Source organism: Lutra lutra, chromosome 1 (genome assembly GCF_902655055.1).
Source record: "Lutra lutra chromosome 1, mLutLut1.2, whole genome shotgun sequence".
NCBI classification, from domain to species: domain Eukaryota; kingdom Metazoa; phylum Chordata; class Mammalia; order Carnivora; family Mustelidae; genus Lutra; species Lutra lutra.
This window is the reverse complement of record NC_062278.1, coordinates 63,101,321-63,113,548: the sequence shown is the minus strand read 5'-3', so window position 1 is coordinate 63,113,548 and position 12,228 is coordinate 63,101,321.

Sequence of the window (12,228 nt, the reverse complement as noted above, 5' to 3'; positions counted from 1 at the left end):
ACAGTAGTGAGGCTTAGAGTGATATCCATATCTGTCATAACAGACCTGTTCAATAAGCTATTCCAAAACAATAAGCTTACCTTGTTAAGTTTGTGTTTTGTTTTAATTTTTAGGGGTCTAAATACTGATATCCAAATAGTCACATAAATATACATTCTCAGGGAGAGCAAGTATTTTTAGTACAAGAAATCCAATAGTAGAAATAATTTCATCTATTTCTTTTTCTATCCAAGGTAACATAGGCTTTTAAAATAAGGAACTACTGAATTCTACTTGTCGGGGAGGATCTAAGGACCCCCAATCCTTGACAGCCCCTGCAGTGGTGAGTTTAGGAATATTCTGGTGTTCACAGGTCAGAAGAAGTATGATCACCTTGATGCAATCTGGTTTCACTGAAGTCTGGTTTTTATATCTTAAATGCATAGCAGTTTCTAATTCCACTTTCTCCTCAATCCATATTTCTTGCCTAAAAACTTTAGAATCAAATATTTGTTATTACCTTCTCTGGATATGAAAATTTGTCTAATATCACTAGAATTTTTTTTTTTTTTTTTTTTTTTTTTTTTAAAGATTTTATTTATTTATTTGACAGAGAGAAATCACAAGTAAGCAGAGAGGCAGGCAGAGAGAGAGGAGGAAGCAGGCTCCCTGCTGAGCAGAAAGCCCGATGCGGGGCTCGAACCCAGGACCTGGGATCATGACCTGAGCCGAAGGCAGCGGCTTAACCCACTGAGCCACCCAGGCGCCCCAATATCACTAGAATTTTTAAACCCACCAAACAACCTGAATTATTTTCTGGGTGCCCCTGGACATCCCTGCTAGATGCCCCAAGGAACTGTCGTACTCTTTAAATGTAGGCACATTCAGTTACAGACACTAAAGAGACCTCCATACTGAATGTTCCAGCTGCACTGCACTGTGTACATTTCTGGAAAGTGGACTTGGTATTATTTTCCCCCAAGAAACCACCAATTTACACATCTGTTCTTTGCAGCAGTGGATATAATTACTACGATGCTGTTCATAGGCACATGACCCTCTGAAGGGGCACTGGTTAAACATCTGTAAACAGGGATAAACATCATATTGTGTCTTGTTCTCAAGCAATTTGAGTAATTTTTGCTGGAGGGGAAAAAAAAACACAACACAACACAACATCTTTTGTCCAGTCAATGTTGAGCGGTATCTGCCTTTCTGAGAGTGCAACTGTATGAGATTGCTTTGCCCCCAGGAAGGAAGATTGTGCTGAAGTACTCTTTTGACTCAGGAACACAGTGTTCAAATAAAATAGGGCTTTAAAAAAAAGACCGTGAGAGAGGTGTGCTGAAGTAGTATTGGGTTTGCTCACCATTTCCTCAGATCTTCCTGGGCAGAGTTGAGCTCTTCAACAAAGAGAGAGTTTGTATTTCCTAAGTCTCTTTCTCCAGAGAAGAACTTTTCAGATAAACTTGTGTGATTTGCTATTTCATCCACTGCAGGTGGCTAAGGGGACAAGTATGCTATTTGCTTAAAGTCATACTAAAAATGAATATAATAGTCAATATTTGAATCACTTGGTACTTTCCTCTGAGTACCAATTCTGTTTTATATAGTTAGTGGTCAACTGAAAAATTAAAGTGAAAACAATGGAAAACTATTTTACAACGGAGCAGAAAACTTAAAACCAATAAGAGTCAACTGAACTGAGTTTTCCAGCCTTAAGAATGGCAGAATTAGGGGCGCCTGGGTGGCTCAGTGGGTTAAGCCGCTGCCTTCGGCTCAGGTCATGATCCCAGGTCCTGGGTTCAAGCCCCACATCGGGCTTTCTCCTCAGCGGGGAGCCTGCTTCCTCCTCTCTCTCTGCCTGCCTCTCTGCCTACTTGTGATTTCTCTCTGTCAAATAAATAAATAAAATCTTTAAAAAAAAAAAAAAAAGAATGGCAGAATTATCTTATCGCAGAAGCAATGCATAAATGCTTATATACAGTGGATTTGGGATAGAGGGAAAAGTGGACAGGAGAAAGGGAGTGTATTTCCTTTTTGCTATTGTTCTGAACATTTATTTTGGGAAATATTCTTTAGGAGTAATTTTAAAATTTCAAATGTTAAGTGTCTGAACAGTGAGAAGTGAACCTACTTTTTTCAACCTAACCTACAAGCAAAGCATTTAAAATTTAAAGTGTTTTTAATATAACAGCAATATTTTCATTTGGATGGAATTACCCAAACTCTAGGACTAGTACTAAGTTGAGGCTTAAGAGATAAGGCCTAGAGGTTGCATATCTGTAAACAAGGGATTTCAACTAGATGGTCAAGTTTTTTCCAGCTCATTAATTCTAAGAATCTATAAACCTACTCCTAAGAGAGGAGTTAAAGTAGAGGTTACTCTTGGTAAACTAATGGCACAAAACACAAAGCAAGAGGAGAAACCATTTCTCAGACCTTCCTTAGCTTCCTTTAACACTAGAAAAACTATCCCATAATTTGGTCAAGAAAAGAATAAGAAAATGCAGGTCCCTGATGTCAGTATTTTTCTAAATGTGGTGTAGAATTACAGTGTCCAATTCTTAGTTCAGCCTTACCTCTCATTTGGTTGTCTGTTTAACCTAACCTAACTCTGGACCCTTCAGCTTGCCTCATAAATTTTTTGACTTGTAGCTTCCCTCTACCACAGGTTATGAATAACAGGACACATTCAGTGTAAACATGTATAATGTACAGAATCCACTGTTTGGGGTGCCTGGGTGGCTTAGCTGGTTAAGCAACTAACTTTTTTTCAGCTCAGATAGTGATCTCAGAGTCTTGAGATGAGGCCCCATGTGGGACTCCTCACTCAGCTGCAGAGTCTGCTTGAGATTCTTTCTTCCTCTCCCTCTGCCCCTCCCCACACTCCCCACATGCACATGTGCTCTAAAATAAATATATAACATCTTAAAAAAGAAAAAAAGAATCCACTGTTAATAATGTTACAGAAATTCTCCTACAGGTATACTTACTAGTCACCATTTTGTCTCAAGATGGTGATCTGAACACAATTAAATCTTCGTATCTACTAATTTTTATCAAAATCTGTCAACCTTTCAAAAGTAACAACAATGAGAGATATATACAAAATATTAGCAACTTCATTGAAACATCTTAACAATAATTTATTGAACACTAGATCAGAATCAGGAATATAGAGATGGAAAAAATGCATTCTTGCCCTCAAATGATTTAGTGTTTAAGTAAACAAGCAATAAAATGGTAATAAGAAATAAAATCAAAGAATTAAATAAATGACACAAAGTAGCGGAATTAAATGGGTGATACAGTTAGTATGTGCTTTAGAAATTCAGATGAGGAAATCATCACTGAGACTGGAGGAAATACCAGAAAGAGGGGATTCCAAAAGGGAAGATAGGTTTTGGAGAAAGATCATGGGTTCAGTTTTGATCACAAAGGTCTGGAAGGAGAATTCAACTAGAGATACCCAGTAAGAAGCATTTTTAAAATATTTTATTTATTTATTTGACAGACAGAGATCACAAGTAGGCAGAGACGCAGACAGAGAGAGGTGGGGAAGCAGGCTCCCCACTGAGCAGAGAGCGGAATGTGGGGCTTGATCCCAGGACCCTGACATCATGACCTGAGCCGAAGGCAGAAGCTTAACCCACTGAGCCACCCAGGCGCCCCAAGAAGCATTTTAATACAGGAAGCATAAACTTGAGAGTCCTTTAGGAAAAGGTGATCACTGAAGGTAGGAAGGTGAATGAGATTTCTGACAAAGAAATTAGAGGTAAAAGATCAGAAAGATGAAGATCTTGTTCTGGGGGTTATCTGTATACAGAAGACAGGAGGAGATAGTTGATCCAGTGAAAACCAGGCTGGATAAGCATTGAGAAGAACCAGAATGGGAGCCAAGAGAAGAGCAAATCCTAAGAAGGTGTGTCCAGCAGAGTCTAACACAGTGAAAATGTTGAGAGAAAACTGAGAAAAGGTCTTCGGAAATGGAAATGCAGAGGTCACCAAGACATCAGACAGCAATTTTAGAAAAGGGAAGGAGGGTGAGGAGGACCAGTTACCTGTGTTTAAGAGAAGCATGGGACAGATAAAAATGGAGGAAATTACCATACTCTCTGGTATATCGGTTCAGGTGTGTACCTAATTAGTATTGAGATTTTCTTCTTGGTTGTTGGTACACCTTAGCGCTTTCCCAGATGTTACGGACCTAACCAAGAGCTCTTGCCAGTGGAGGCTGGAATGAGTTTCCTTCTCTTTCTCAGGCAAATACACCTAGTAAATTACCATACTCTCTGGTATATCCGTTGAAGGAAATAGAGAAACTAAAACCTCCCATTTCTGCATTGGTCAATGAAATGGAATGCAGTGTAAAGAAGGAAAAATATAGAATTTTCATATGAAATGAGTTTAAGATGTGTTTACTTTTGATGATAGGGTCCAATTCGGTGTTCCAGCATTCTGTGTTAATGTTCCCTCACCCTAAATGTTGTAAATTTTTTTCTACCAAACAAACAAAAAACCCAATCAACCAACCAACCAACCAAACTAAAAACTAATGAGATCACCTTCAAACACTAAACCTAACTTTTCAAACAAAATAAAATATGTACGTCTGAGATGGAGAGAGAGGGAGGGAGAGACTAAGACTCCACTCTGTAGGAAACTAATAACGCTACAACTCCCAGAACTCCACCACAAATCCTATGTTCCTCTTATTGTGGGCCTCCTGGTATATGAGTTTCAAATAATGAAAGGTATCCCCGTGTGGCAGAATTGAATTTTACTTTCTCCTACACACTTTTTCTTTCCCTTTACTCTTTATGAGGAATAAGACAAGATTAAGAAACACTGACTTCTTAAATATAAAATAATCTATCAAAGTTATGTTACAGAGAGTGTGGCAAGATTACCAAGCAAATGTCAGTTGATGTAGATGCGCAGCTTTGAAAACTGTAGGGACCAAATGTCTGAAGCTTCTAACGCTGACCCTCAAGAATAGAGCAGGTACAAAACTACAGAGATCTAATATCCCATCTCAAGTCTGGGAAGAGGTGGAACAAAGGGCTAGAAAATGGGGATGAGTGAAAGAAAAAAATAAGGGAGCCCAGAGAGAGATGGGGACTCCAAGATGCCTGCCCAAAGGAAACTCCTAATGAACTAAAAGGAAATTCAGTGGAAAAAACAAGTGGTTACCTCATCCTCTAAACTTCAGGTGTGTACCTAATTAGTATTGAGATTTTCTTCTTGGTTGTTGGTACACCTTAGCGCTTTCCCAGATGTTACGGACCTAACCAAGAGCTCTTGCCAGTGGAGGCTGGAATGAGTTTCCTTCTCTTTCTCAGGCAAATACACCTAGTAAAGGAAACACTCTGAGGACTGTGTGGATGAAAATGGCCACAGGGTGAAGACAGTGTAGATTCTTGTTAGCTTCCTAAATTCAGTGTTTTTAAGATGGCTCCACCTCTCAGTGAGGCACTGGCTCCTGACCTCACATGCTTCAGAATCATCTGAGGAGCTTGTAAATGAAGTCTCTCCTCCAGAAAACTGCATTTTAAAAACCTCTAGGTGATGCAAATTCATAAACCACTGGGAAACATGCTGCTTAATTCACTCTTGTTGCTTAGTAAGCTCTCCTGACCGTGTTTAATTCTCATTTTCACTCTGAGCAACAGACCAAAGTTCTTCCCAGAGAAAAAAGGAAGTGGTATTAGAATTTTGACAGGATCCCCTGAATATACACCATCCCAATCCAACAAATATTTCATCATCTTCTTTTTCCCTTTTATTCCAAAAGATATTTCTCCACGAGGAACCCTCTTGAAATTTACTAATTTGAAACTGTCTGGTCATTGATGTCACTTTTGTTTCCTGCCTTAGCATTTCAGTCTTCCCTTCTCTATTCCTCTCTCTGTTTTAACAGATTTCTCCCCAGCTCAAAAAAGAACACTCTTTTACTACAATCTCGTCTCTCTCCCTCTGTTCAGTGCCAAATTCCTTGTGTGTGGTCTCTGCCAATTGTCTGTATTTCTTCCACCTCAATCCCCTCCTACGTCCCTCCAATCTGGCTCTCATCATCACCATTCTACTGAATTGCCCACTTGGAGGCTATCAATGGTCCTCCCACATGCAGTGGTCTATTCTCCATTCTCATCCCTCTTGATCACTCTGATTTAATCAGGCTGACCATTCTATTTTGGAGCTTTCTCCTTACTGGCTTCTTTGATTCTGTATGCTAGTTTTTTACTAACTCATTTCTTTTCCTTCCTTCCATCCGTCCTTCCTTCCTTCCTTCTCTAAGATTTTATTTCTTTGAGAGAGAGAGTGCAAGAGTGTGGGGGTGAGGCAGAGAGAGAGAGAGAGAAGCAGACTCCCTGCTCCGCAGGGAGTCCAACACAGGGCTCCATCCCAGGACTCCAGGATCATGACCTGAGCCAAAGGCAGATGTTTAAACAACTGAGCCACCCAGGTACCCCTATTTATTTTCTTTTAATGAAGTATCTTCTGGCATTGAGGGGACAGTAAGCCTTTCTCTCAGCTTTTTTTTTTTTTCTAACTCTCTTTAACTGAAGCCCATGGAGCTGAATAAGATTCCAATCATCCTTTGAGTCACTTGCCCCTGTCTCCTCTCCCACCACTTTTGAATCTTCAATTAAGCATTTATTTCTGGATACCTTACTCATACAACCCATGCTAGAAATCAAAACCATGGTCTTCCTTAACAAACCAGCTCTTAACTTTCCAGTTTCATTTCCCTACACATATATGAAAAAATACTGGGCTCTGAATTCACCTTCCCACCTCCAGTCTCCCCAGGTAATGTCAAGTGCACTTGTGCCCTAAATACCTCTTCTATAATGTCACTCCTTTAGCCAAAAGCTGCTGATGACACAACTTTTTTACCAGAAGAGGCCATTTTTGGAGGGGTGGGGGTGGGGCTAGCCTCATCTACATGCCTATTTCCCTTCCTAATTCTTACCATCAAACACTCTTCACTTTTCTCAGGATAGTCCCCTCAAAGCTCCACAATTTGCCCTATGTCATCCCATGTAACTGGAATACCATTTCTCCTCTCTCATCTTGGCCACTCTCTACTTTTCCCATCCTTAAGTCTTCATGTTCCCCTGTCTCTTCCAACAAGGATCTGTCATAACACCTGTGTCCCTTAATTACAGACTGCTTTATTTCATTATTTTCATGAGTGTCATTCCTCAGTTTGTATATATTTCTTAAATATCAGTCTTCTTTCCTCTCCTAAATGTTGGGGTTTACATTCTCTTAGCCATCACAATATGTCCTCATAGAGTTCGGCCCACAGCAGGGGCTCAGGAAACACAAGTTGGTTGTTACTTTCCTGGAAAAAGATACTTAATATATAAAACAATGTGAGAGAGTATTTCTAACATATCATCTGATATCAAATTGCAAGTGAGTCTCAGTGGAGAGGTCTCTTGTGTTTAGGGTTTTTCCTGATTATATCATCAATATAAGAAATGGCAATCTATTTAGGGCACCACAAATACTTCTGAGGGCTTATGTTTAATCCAAGATACCTGTTGAGCTTTCCCTCTTTTGTCTTGAATTATTTCTACTGTTTTCCATTTCTTCAGAATGATCTGAAGCATGTGCTCAGTCTCTCTCTCCCTATCTCTCCTTATACCCTTTCTGAATCTCCACCTACAGCAATCGTTCCTAAGTCGTTGCCACATGACCAAGGCATAGTATGCAAAGCTTAAACACTATAATCTTTAGGTCTTCTTCTTTGGCTTCTATCTTTGACCAAAAGGCATAGGCATAGGTTATGTGAGCCTTTCTTGGCTCCAATACGTAGCAAAAAAAAAAAAAAAAAAAAAAAAAAAAGAAAAGAAAAGAAAAGGAAAGGAAAAAAAAAAGATAAAGAAAGATAGAAAGAATGACCCAGTGCAGTAGTAATTAGTTGTATAAGGAAAGCAAACCTGGGAATGATAGTGTTGGAAGTTTCCACTGTGCATATAAACAGTTGGCATAAGCAGAGTTGCTTGCAGGAAAAATCTTTATAGGTCACAAATGTTGGACAGATTGGTGGCCTAGGCCAGACAATCTGTTTATCTAAGGCTGACTTACCCTTGGCCCTGAGTTTCTGGACCCTGACAGGGAGGAAATATTAAGAGAATCTGAAATCATGGTTTAATCTTATCAAGAGGCATAATCTGATAGCTTTGGTTTTAGTATCATTTTTTTAAATTTAAAAGTTAGTCCAATGTTTATTTTTTCTAAATTATTATTGAACCAATGTTCTGATATGTGACAACTGACCATTACCTTAGACCCAATCTAGAAACCTCAATAATCCCGAAAATTCCATACTTGGAGTTTGTGTGTATATGTATGTGTTTGCATGCCATTTTACTTTCATTTTGTGGGAACTTTTAATGTCTTAATTCTTGCCAAGACCAATGCTGAAAAGCCTTAAGAAATGTTTTTCTTGAGATGTTTCTAAACATTTTACAAATGTAGCAATTTCATTTTAATACTATAGATTTATTCCAAAGCTTAATTTTTCTATGCAAATAAAACTAATGTGAGTTAATGAGTTTCATTCAATAAGAAGGGAAAGTTGTTCTGAAATACATTAAGAGGGTTAGGGAAATTCTTTGTGGCAAAAGGAGACTAATACTCATTGGGTTACAAATATAAAAATTAGTATTTTCTCCCATCTCTGGGTGAATATAGAGAATGGTCAAGTACAGTGAAGTTTGACAGGACCAAGACAAGAATACAAAGGAGAAACGGTCACTAAATTAACTGTTCAGAGCATTAAGGAGTCTCCTTTGATCTTTGCATCTGACTTTTTAAATGATGAGGGGTAAGCACATTTTTAGTTGGGCCTCTTACTCTTGTAAGTGAGGTTAACCTAATTTCTCTCATTTGAAGAGTGTTGTAAATGAAGTAGCAACACAAGAAATGTTGGAGATAACTCCGCAAAGGTTGAACTCCAACCTAACAAGAATATCATGAGGAGGAATTAATGAATCCCATAGAGGGGACAACCATATGTAATTCATATGTTCAGTTACATCTTTTAGTTGTAGTAGGCACTCAATAAATATTTCCTGATGAATAAATGAAGGATTCATGGATGAGTTGACTTCTAAAGTCTCTTCTGACATTGAGACACTATGAAAGAGTTAAGTGATCTATTGATAAACCAAAATAATATAAGGAACAGTCACACATGTGCCTTAAGATATCTTTCTCTGGGGAAAGGTGAAAGATTAAATAACAGCTTCTTTAGGCTTCCTGCTTCCACAAGACTGTCAGAATGATCCAGCTAGGCTGAAGATAACCTACATTAGCAGAGTTATCACCATACTTCTGTCCTGGAATAAGCCTCTGATGAAAACCAGACTTTGAGAATGCCAATGAGGAACTAGATTTTGATTCAAGATCAGCTTATAACACACAGAACTCGGTGCCTGACATGGGGCCATTTGCCATTATAACATTTAATCTTTCAATTCCTACAAATTGAATTTCTTCTTAGAATGTCTTGGAATGTCTTTAAAAGGTTCATTTAAAAAAAAATCTCCATTTATAAGTCACCGATGCTGTTAAAAGATATAACACAGAATTCATCAGTAACCATAAGGATCTTCTTTTTTCATTGCAACTTGAATCTTTCTAGAAGATCTTGCTATTTTTATCTTGGAATGTTTTTTGCCATGTGGCTCTTTGAAGATTAACCTGAACACAAATAGGACATGCGATGGATGTTCTATCTTATTCAGTGTTTAGAATGCCTTCCTGGTTTTCTGACTTACTGCTAAGGTTTGTTATCCTTTCTCAACCAGTGTTTAAACCCCTCCCACTCCCACCCATTCATCACCCTGATAGTCCTGTCCAAAGACTATCAGGTAAAATACAATAATCAGTCAAAGCCAGATGGTGCCAATGGCAAAAGCAAGCATTTCCCCTTACGGCGCCCACAATACATAAATAACTATACCGTCACGTTGACAATTTAATGAGTATAAATTTACCACAGCAGGAAAAATCCTCCCCAAATATTTAAACAATTAAAATGTAAGAGAAGAAATAAATAAGCATTCTGTAGTGGTAGACAGGGCCAAATTTTCTTTCATTATTCTTAGCAAATCTACTGTATCATGTGTCTGAGACTGACACATAGGCAGACATATCCAGGATGCTACTGGGCAAGATTCAAGGACAGAAATCAAGAAAGATATGGAGGAAGGTGGGATGGAGGTATTAGCTATAGCACATTTTAGCTTACTGTTATTATTGCATCTGGCAGAATGTAAATTCATTCATTCATTCAAGAAATATTTATTGAGCATCTAATAAGTGCCAGGCACTGTACTAGGTGTCCGAAATATATCAGCAACTAAGAGTCAGGGTGTTTACATGGCCCTGGGATGAGCCGATAATAATAATGAATACTTTGGGTGGACACAAAGGGCTAGAGAGAAAAATGAAAAGTAAAAGGGTCCGGAAGGGTGTGTTGGGGTGGGTGCTGCTTTATATGGAGTGAGGAGAGAAAGTGTCCTTGATGAGATCTACACAGGTGAGATTCTAGCAGAGCCATAAGGAAGTCAGGAAGTGAGTCAAGAGAATAGGTGTGAACAAAGCATTTCAGGCAGAAGGAACAGCAAGTGCAAAGTCCTGAGGCTCTTGCAGTAATCCAGGTGGAAAATAGTAGCTTGGGCCTGATTTCTTGAGTATTGGTTGCATCAGTCAAACTCGGAGTGCAAGCAGTAGAAACTAGACTACGTTAGGACAATATTAGAGCTGACATTAGTAATGGGAAAGGCAGAGAACGCCACTTGAAAAACAGGCAAGAAGCAAGCTAAACCCAGGAAACACAGATAAGCCAAGACCACCGACTGGTTTAGGACATCAGACTATGGGCACCAGAGCCACCGGATCCTGGATGCCACACCACTGAGGATAATTTAGAATTGTCACTGCATGTTTCCATTTTTCCTTAAAGATTTCAAGTGTCTGAGTCTAGATCTTGAAATGCTCTCTTTCCAGTTGCCTGGAAATGACGGACTCCTTTAGCTTCTAAGCATGAGGCAGGCTCAAATTTCTATTCCTATTTTATTGGCCATGTCTGTAAGATAGGCTAATTTTATCCCTGAGTTCTAGACTCTAAGAACCAATATATATTAATTAGCCTTAAAGAGCACTGAGAGTGCAGAGTGTACAAAATCTAAATCAGTGACATTAATAACTCATTTTTCAGTCAACCAATGGATGTTCATTAAACCTCAGACATGCATACGTGTACACACACACATACACACACACACATGCACCCCAAAGTCCGGAAACTGGCCCCTGAAAGATTCCTACCAAAAGATTCTGAGACATAGGATTTGTTTGATACAGATAAACCACCATCATCAACAATATCACCTATAATAAACAATAGCTAACATAAGTGCTTATATGTGCCAGCTATAGTTCTCAGTAGTTATATGAATTAACACACATAATCCTTAAAAACCCTTTAGAGTTCTGGTATTTAAGCATTAATACTTGTGAATGTTTCTCTTACATCATAAAACTCCCCTTCAGGCCTCCAAGGCAAGTGGGTACTCTATCTAATGAGAAGAAACACTAGTTTATTCCTATAATGCGAAGCTTCCCCTGAGCAATAGGAAACATACAACTGAAATAGTAAAAGATTTAGGAGCACTTTCTAGAACCCAGACTTTAAAAGAGATACACATAGGTCTACCACCTACACTTGAGGGTAAAAGAGTGTTCCTTTTTAAAAAATTACTTCGTTATTTCCAGCATTCATATAGTGTCTGGCTTAGTACATGATTCATAAATGTCTGCTGAATGAATGAATGACATCCATATAATATTTGAGGAAAATATTATCCCCCAAAATTCATCCTGATAAAGAAGACTAATTGAAAAATAAGATGAAGGAGTCAAAAAGTGGACAAAAGAAAAATAACTTTGTCTTCATTTATAGAAGAATCCTGTCTATTGATGAGCCACATAAATGCTCACATCACAAATTTGGGATATTTAGGAATTTGTACATGTAGAAATTGAGAGCATGATCCTCTTTCATCCTCTGAAAGAAGTAGAACTGATATAGGAAGGAATTTCTGTTCAGCCCTTCCTGTGCTGAATGACCTCGATCACACAGCTTCCAACATCTGCACCCTGAAGGACTGGACGTAGATCAGTGTTTCCAAAACTCTGCTCCTTAGGTTTTCTCAGAGAGGT